This window comes from Lissotriton vulgaris, chromosome 1_1 (assembly GCF_964263255.1).
Source record: "Lissotriton vulgaris chromosome 1_1, aLisVul1.2, whole genome shotgun sequence".
Classification (NCBI taxonomy): domain Eukaryota; kingdom Metazoa; phylum Chordata; class Amphibia; order Caudata; family Salamandridae; genus Lissotriton; species Lissotriton vulgaris.
Window position 1 is genome coordinate 833,440,094 of NC_141685.1, and position 8,936 is coordinate 833,449,029.

Genomic DNA, 8,936 nt, shown 5'->3' on the forward strand with positions numbered 1-8,936 from the left:
CGAAAGGAGGTTCAGGTTCAGAGCCTTAAAATCAACAGTTATGCCCTCCGAGCTAGGTTGGTTTTAGACCCCTTATGCGAGAAACCAGTCTATCTCCCACGTGTCTCCCCTCCAATCTCTGAAGTAAGAACCAGCAACAGACGGGGTAAAGTTAAAGTTTGCAACTCCAACGAAGGTGCTGAGGCCAAAGATAAAAAAAGCGACACTGTCGGTAGAAAGAAAGGGAAGACCAAGAAGGGTTCACCTCCCAAGATAAAAGTTACCCCCTCACTTAAAACCTACTACAAAGTCTTGGCTACTAGTACTGCTTCAATAACACCTACTCAATCAAATCTCGGCGATATAGCGAAAGAGAAAGTAGACCAGGGGGTCTCCATCATTGCTAACACTGGTAACAACATAAATTTAGTGAATGAAACAACTAATGAAATATTTAGTGCTCAGCAAGCAGTGGATGTCCTGATGACGATCCACCCAGCAGTAAATCTGTCTAATAATATTCAGTACTGGCAATTAACAACCCAGAAAGCTGTGCTATGGATTGGCCCTGAGTTTGCGAGCGAGAACAACAAGGAGCGGCAGCAGTAGTGGTAGATAATGGTACCACCATTGATGAAACTGCAGGAACAACTAGTAAATCTGATGTAACCTCATCTACATTAGCGGATATCCTTTTGGCAATGAAGGAAGAAATAACTAGCAGATTCATAGTCTCAGAGAATAATCAAGGTGTGACCAGTAGATTTTTAACCTCAGAGGCAAATCAGGCAGCGATTCAAGCCTCCTGCGAAGCACTAACTAAAAGATTAGACGAAGTCACACTAAGAACTGAAGCCATGGAAAAAGAAATCCCGAAGATGAAGGACTCAATGGGATCCACTGAAGTGGAGGTAGCTAAATTTTTTGTTCAGAATAGAGAGCTGAAAGAAGACATTGAACGCTTAAAAAATCATCCACGGCGGAACAACTTAAAATTGCTGAATGTCCCTGAGGCTTTAGAAGGGCCTGATCTTAAGGGATATGTGATCTAATTGCTGATGGGAACAGGGAAAGGGGTCGACGAAGTGCACCTCTTTCACGAAATCCAAAGGGTGTATCGTGACCCTTTCCGAAGGAACTCCTCCAAGCAAAAGCCAAGGAAGATTCTGGTAAATTTTTTAACATATTCAGTTAAGGAGCAGATCCTGTCTTTGGCTCTGAAAGAAAGGTCCATCGCATTTAATAGTTTTAATCCTTTTTCCTTTCAAATTAGATCAGATATCTCCCATGTAACTGCCACTAGACAGTGGGAGTTGAGAAAAAGGTTGGAGGATTTAAATGGGATGGGGGCTAAGGCGCAGCTTAAGTTCCCCGCACTGCTTCGGGTGATGTGGAATAACCGTATGCATCAGATAAAATCAGGAGAGGAGGCCGATACTCTCATTGTAAAGATTAGGGAGGAGCAGGGGGTGAAGAAGTAGGGGGAAGATTTGAACAGAGATAAGAACGATTTTTTTTTGTAGAGTACATATCATCGCTTAACAGAGATACTAGCAGGAACTTGGTTTAATTAAGATCTCGCATCTTAGGCGGGTAGGAGGAGCCAAATAGGCTCTGCCTTTTGGAAGGGAGAGTTCCTCATGGGATATAGGGGCACAGGCACTGGGGTCCGGGGGTGGGGGGGGTCACCCGGGTGAGGAGCATAGGGTAAAAAATAAAAAAAAATCTCATCTCACCTTAGATTACAATATGCTATGTCGAGTTGAGGAGTTAGATATGCAGGTTATACAGGCAGACAGAGAAGATGACAGGAAACCATGGGTTAAGGGATAGACGGACCATCTTCACCTCATGGAATGTTAATGGAATGAGGTGCCCTCAAAGGCAAAAGTTAATTCTTAAATATCTGGAATTGTCTAGTGCCCATGTCTGCCTTTTGTAGGAGATGCATTTGATCTTAACAGAAAGCCGTTCAATCTTTTCCAAAGTTCACTGGATAAAATGTTTTAGTGTATCCCATCAGACCTCGGACAGTAGGGGCATAGCAATATTGGTGAAACAAGGTGCTTTTTGCTCTAATAAGAGAACTCAAACAGATTCCTCTGGGAGAGGGTTAGTGGCCCAGAGGACATTAAATAACATAGACATAGTGTGCGCCTCCTTTTATGGTCCTAATATTGATGACTCTACCTACTTATTTAAGTTGCAATCAATATTGACATTGGAGTCACCGCCTTATATTGTTGGTGGAGATTTTAATATCGTATTGGATCCCATAAAAGACAGGTCTAATTTGAGTCACTATATAGGAGCCCCAAAGATACGTTGTACACTTTTAAACATGATCCATGATTTAAATCTGGCTGATGTGTAGAGAGCTATGAAAGGCATACTGCAGGACTTTAAGTTTTAGAGTAAGAAATTTGGCCATTCCTCCAGGATAGATTATGTCTTTATAGATAGACAGTTTCTAAATGACATAGAGGAGATTACTGGTATGCCAAGTCATCTTTCAGACCATGCTCCATTGCAGTTTGTTTTTTCGAGTAAAGGTTTGCAGGTACAGTCGAGATGGACGTTAAAGAGGGCCATGCTCCTTAACCTTGATGTTATTGAGTCCATTAAGTCCTTCTCTTTAGAATTATTTCCACTGAATATTGGCTCTTCAAGTATGGATTTTATTTGGGACGCCTACAAAGCTTGTCTAAGGGGAAGATTACATGGCATCATATGTGCTAAGAATAGAGCAGAGGCCAAGATACTAAAAGACAATGAGAAAAGAATAAGCCAGTTAGAGGATGTGAGGATTGGCTTGAATAGTGAAGACTCGGAGCGTCTCTTGCAAGTTCTGATGGACTTGGATGAAGCAAGACTGGAGTATAGAGGGAAACTGGATGTGAGGTGCAGAGCACAATGGGATACCAGAAATATGGAAAATTTTGAGTACGGGGAAAAAGCAGGAGCATTACTGGCCTGGAAAGCTAGAGCAGACCGTACCAGAAACGATATTAAAGAATTTATCGTTAATGGCAATGGGGAAACATCGAGTAAAACTGAGGATATGCAAACCTGTCTTCTTTCACTGATCTCAGACCTGTATAAAGAGGATCTTGCTCCATCCCCATACACTATCCGTTTATGTTTGAGCAATAAAATACTGCCAACTTTGTCTGAGGAGGGCAGGAACAGTTTAGATGCTTCCATTATATTGGAGGAAATTATACAGCAGATTAAGAAATCGAAAACTAAAAAAGCTGCTTGCTCGGACTCACTTCCAAGTGAAGTTTATAAACATCTTGTAGAAGAACTGTCTCCTGTTTTGGGCACTATTTTCAATTTGGTTTATTGCCCTGCTGGCAGGGTGCCTAATTCATGGAAGGAGTCTTAATTGTCCTAATCTTGAAGCCAGGGAAGGACCTCTTAAGGGCAGACTCATATCGGCCAATCTCCCTGCTGAATGCCATCTATAAGAACTTTATGGGCATTTTAGCGGGGAGATTGGCTAAACTGGAACCCAAGCTGATTCATACAGACCAGAAGGGGTTTGTGGCTGGAAGGCACATCGAGGATCAGACTCATCTTTTGATTGGAAATATAGATCTCGCCACCCTAAGATCGGAACCCTTGGCCGTAGTCGCATTAGACGCAGCCAAGGCCTTTGATAGAGTCTGCTGGGTGTACTTATGGGAGGTTCTGGAGGCAATGGGGTTTGGCCCCATTTTTATCCAGACCTTACGGAATTGCTATCAGGGAGCCTCTGCTCGGATCCTCCTAAATGGCTTGTTAACATCAAGCATTAGTATACAGCGAGGTACCAGGCAGGAGTGCCCTATCTCCCCGTTACTATTCAATATCTACATAGAACCCCTGGCACAAGCCATAAGCTAAATGAATCAATCGCCCCTTACAGGTCTGAGCTTTATAGCTCTAAATTAGCCCTCTATGCTGACGACCTGATATTATACACAAGCGACCCGGAGACAGCGATTGCTCGGGTTGAGGAGTTGTTGGTCGAATTCGGGTCTATATCGGGATATGCAGTAAATAGTTAATAGGTCATGTGTTGAAATCTGGTACAATGGAGGGGCCCAGTGAGCTCAGAGTTCAGATATCTGGGGATCTATATTGTGAAAGAGCCAGAAAAAATTACCCAGTTAAATCTGAACAGAGTGACCAGAGAAATAGTGCGTCTTTTCAGTAGATGGAGCAACCTTCCCTTAACCATCTATGGGAAAATTAATCTTGTCAAGATGACCATTCGCCCCAAGCTTTCCTATCTATTTTCTACTATACCTCTAACCTTTCCAAAAAAGAGTATCAGCAAGGTGCAGAGCAAGATAGGAAGCTTCATATGGGGGTATAAAGGGGTCCAACTGACTTGGAAAAAGCTCAGATGAAGACTAATTAAAGGAGGGATGGCTATTCCTGACATCAGCTTGTATGCAGTAGCATTCTAGTTTAAGAGCATTCGGATGCTACTTGTGAAACCCGATGGGTCAGCCTGGGGCAGATTGCTGGGACAAATGGTGAGAGTGGAAGGGGGAGGAGGAGGCAAGGCTATCTTGTATAAATTTGGGTCCCCCAGATTCTTCAAGCGGGTCCGTCTGAAGGTCCTCAGGGCAGCTCTGGAGTTGTGGTACAGGGCGAGGCTCAGTTGGGGGATAGGCTATTACTCAGATTTGGCTCCTGTTTGGGATTCGCCTGGTACTCCGGAATGCCTGAGAGATACCTTAGCATTGCCAATAAAGAGGGCAGGAATTACCACCTGGATGGCATTGGCAGATACTGAAAGAGTACATCCTTGGGAACATCTGAGAACAAAGATAGGGATTGGACTATCCAGATTCAAATATTTCCAGCTAACATCTTGGTACGGTGCGGAATGGGAGGAGGTAAAGGGAACGGAGAGATTGAGAGGCTGTGTCAATCTGCCCTCCCAATCAAAAAGGAAATTTCGATATGTTACTATCACTTATTAGAAGCTGAAGACCTCGTAATTCCTCGCTCAGAGGCGGTATGGAACCAAACCTACATTGGATCTTCGGTAGAATCCCTTTTTGAGCCTTCTTTAAAGATACTATACAAGTTTATAAAACCGGCCTGTTTGAAAAAGAATAATTTTTTCGTCATCAATAGACTCCCCTTCTAAGATAGCAAAATTCGCCCCAGCATCTCCACCCAAGTGTCCAAGATGTCATACTCCACTAGCTAATGACATTCACATCTTTTTTTTAATGTACAGAATTGGAATTTTTTTGGAAAGAAGTGGGGGACACTCTTCTGGATGATTTTAAAACCAGGGTTGAGGTCAATCTCTCCTTAGTCTTATTCGGAGATGATGGTCTCTTTTGTCAGACAGCTTCACAGCGGGCTTTTACTATATATAATCTTATTGGCACGGAAAGAGATCTGCAGCAAATGGAAAGACCTCCCCCCCACCAAAAGAGAAGACTGTCTCAAAGCATTGTTTGTTATGGCCCGGCTAGAATATGAAGGTGTTGAAGATAAGATTATTAACATCTGGCATCCTCTAATGAGTTGGGGACGAAGCCTAAGACTGATCTAGCTGGTCCAATGATTACACCACATCCCGTACAAAAAAGGGATAGGTCAGGTGGCCCAAGCGAGTGCGGTAAGCCGAGAGGTCCACAGTTAGCGAAAATGGCTGTATAAGTTCCGCAGCGGCTTGAAAGGTGAGATGAGGAAAAAATAAAAATAAATTATAAGAGAGGATTTTGCCTTATTAGACCCATGGAGGGTAGATCATCCGGGCCGTACAGAGTTCACGTGCTACTCAGCGAGATTTAAAATAGCATCCCGTCTAGATTTTTTATTGATAAGCAATCATCTCACAAGGAGGGAATCCTTGATTCTCTCTAACCCATTCTCAGATCACTCTCTGGTCTCCTTGTCACTACACATGCCCGCCCCCAAGAGAAAAATCAACAGGTGGCACTTTGATAAAACATTACTCTCGGAACAAAAATGGATTGATGAAACCCATGATTTTATAATGTGGTTTTTAAGGAAAATGTGAATACGGCAGAAGGTTTTATGGTGTGGGAAGCTTTCAAGGCCACGTTTAGGGGACGGGTGGTGGCATACAGGGCCAATCTTCACAAATTAAGGAAAGTTAAGATTGCTGGATTCCAGGAGGCAGTGGAGCGGGCCAGGAGAGAACTTTTGGGTAGGCCAACCGAGGAACCAGAGGAAGAGGCACTCCAGCAGGAATTAATAAGTGCAAACAAGGAGTTGAAAAGTTTTTTTATGCTCGAGGAAATTGCTGGAAGTAAAGCTTCTCGACAAAGGGTTTACGAGAAGAGCCAGCACATCGGCAAATTCTTAGCCTGGTCCACAAAAACGCATCAGAGCAGGCAGTCTATTCCACAAATTAGAGATCCCAGTACTAGGTGCCTGGTGAAGGACAAAGACGAAATTGCTGAAATATTTGTGTCTCATTTCAGCAACATCTATGTGGAAGTCCAGATAGTTAGCCCCCAGGCTCTTGTGGATTATTTTATGACAGTCCAGCTATCTACGATCTGTGAAGAGGACTGTATGTTCTTGAGTGAACCGATCACAACCACAGAATTAAGTGAAATCATAAAAGAAAATGGCAAACGTGAAGGCAAGTGGTAATGATGGGATCCCTATTGACGTTTACAAATTGTTTTTAGACAAACTCTCTCAGTTTTTTGTATCACTATACAATCAAATTATGGCCGGAATGGCGGTCTCAGATAGTTTTAAGGAGTCAGTTGTAATCTCTATTTTAAAGAAGGATAAGGAACCGAAAGACCCAAGTTCTTACCTCCCAATAAGTCTACTAAATGTAGACTACAAGCTTTTTATGACAATCCGGGCAAATAGGATCGCGGGCTGTTTGCAGTACCTGGTACATACAGATCAAACAGGGTTTCTGCCTGGGAGATCTCTGGCTGCAAATACTTTTTCTCGGATCCAGGCCATCGACTACTTTTCTGCTAGAAAGGATGGTGCGGCCATTTTAATGATGGATGCAGAAAAGGCATTCGATCTGGTGGACTGGTAGGTCCTCTTCTTTATTTTGGGTGAGTTTGGCTTTCCACACCATCTGATCGAGATGCTAGAGAGAATTTATAGGGGAGCTGTCGCAAAAATAATTATAAACTCTGAGGAGGCGAGAGAAGTGGCGATAAGGTGGGGTACTAGGCAGGGATGCCCTCTTTCCCCCTTTTTATTTTCACTTTTTATCGAGCCACTAGCGATAAAAATTTGTTCTAATGTATTAATCCAAGCTCCCCTAGTAGAAATGGCAAAAATCAAGTTGTTTGCCGAAGATTTGATCCTGTACCTGAACCCAGAGAAATCAAATATCCAGAGAGCTCTCGAAGAAATCCAGGTGCTTACAGAACTAGGGGGTTACAGAGTTAATCAGTCCAAAACAGAGCTTCTCCTATTTAATGCACCAGTAATAGAGCTGCTGGAAGAGTTGAAATTTATGCCTCTCAAACCTATTAGATATCTGCGCCTGTACGTGACAGTGGACGTCCTTCAATCTTTTCATCTGAATTATGGTAGAACGCTTGATAAAATAAAAAGTCTGCTAGAAAGATGGGCACTTTTGCCTTTGTCGATAATAGGACGAGTATCTCTGATAAAGATGTCAATCCTTCCGTTGCTTATATTTTTATTTTTAAATCTCCCTCTAAAGGTACCAATCTCGTATTTTGATGAAGTGGACAAGGTGATTCTGGAGTTTGTCTGGGCTAAGAAAAAACCTTGGATTAAGCTATCAATTTTACAAGTGGATTTAGCTACTTATTATGAAGCTGCTTTACTCAGCTTAACAACTCAGCTATTGGCCCCCATTTCGAATTTTGATAATTTTCCACTTGATCTTATGTTAATAGAGAGTGCAATTAAGCTGCCAGCATTCTTGCGCACTGCAAAGCTACCAAAAAAGACAAGATATAAGGTTGTGAATACCTTCTTAAGCCGCATGCTGTGGTTCAATAAAAACTATAATATTTTATCAATCAAAACTATAATATTTTATCATGCCATGCATATTCCTCTCTTTATGACTCTGAGTTATGGGGCCTTAACCTCTTAAGTGCTGCGCCTATACCAACGGCCGACGGCACCACTACCTCGGGAGTGCTGGAGTTGGACGTTCCAGCTGCACCTGGTCAATGTAGTAAAGTGTTCGCGATGCATCATCTTTCGATCTTCTGCTATCCTCGCTGTCTTCGCCATCCCTGGACACGTGTTTCGGGGTATCACCCCTCGTCAGCAGGGATAGGCCGTGTACTGGGGTTGCCGATGGCTGCCAATATCTGCCAGGTACAATGTAGTAACGTGCGCAAACACATTACTACATTGACCAGAGTCCTTAGGGGCGACACCGCCGGTGTGTGAGTAGTGTGCGACCCCACCCCGATTTGTAACTTTAAGGCTCCCTTGAGCAGCGGGCTGACGAGCCTGGGATCCCGCACCTACGCGCCTGTGTGGTACTATACCTGGCAGATATTCTGACAGCCATCGGCAACCCCAGAACACTGCCTATCCCTGCTAACGAGGGGTGATACCCCGAAACACGTGCAGGGATGGCGAAGACAGCCAAGCTAGCAGAAGATCGAAAGATGATGCATCGCGAACACGTTACTACATTGACCAGAGTCCTTAGGGGCGACACCGCCGGTGTGTGAGTAGTGTGCGACCCCACCCCCATTTGTAACTTTAAAGCTCCCTTGAGCAGCGGGCTGACAAGCCTGGGATCCTGTACCTACGCACCTGTGTGGTACAATACCTGGCAGATATTCTGGCAGCCATCGGCAACCCCAGAACACTGCCTATCCCTGCTGACGAGGGGTGATACCCCGAAACACGTGCAGGGATGGCGAAGACAGCGCAGATAGCAGAAGATCGAAAGATGATGCATCGGGAGCACGTTACTACATTGACCAGAGACCTTA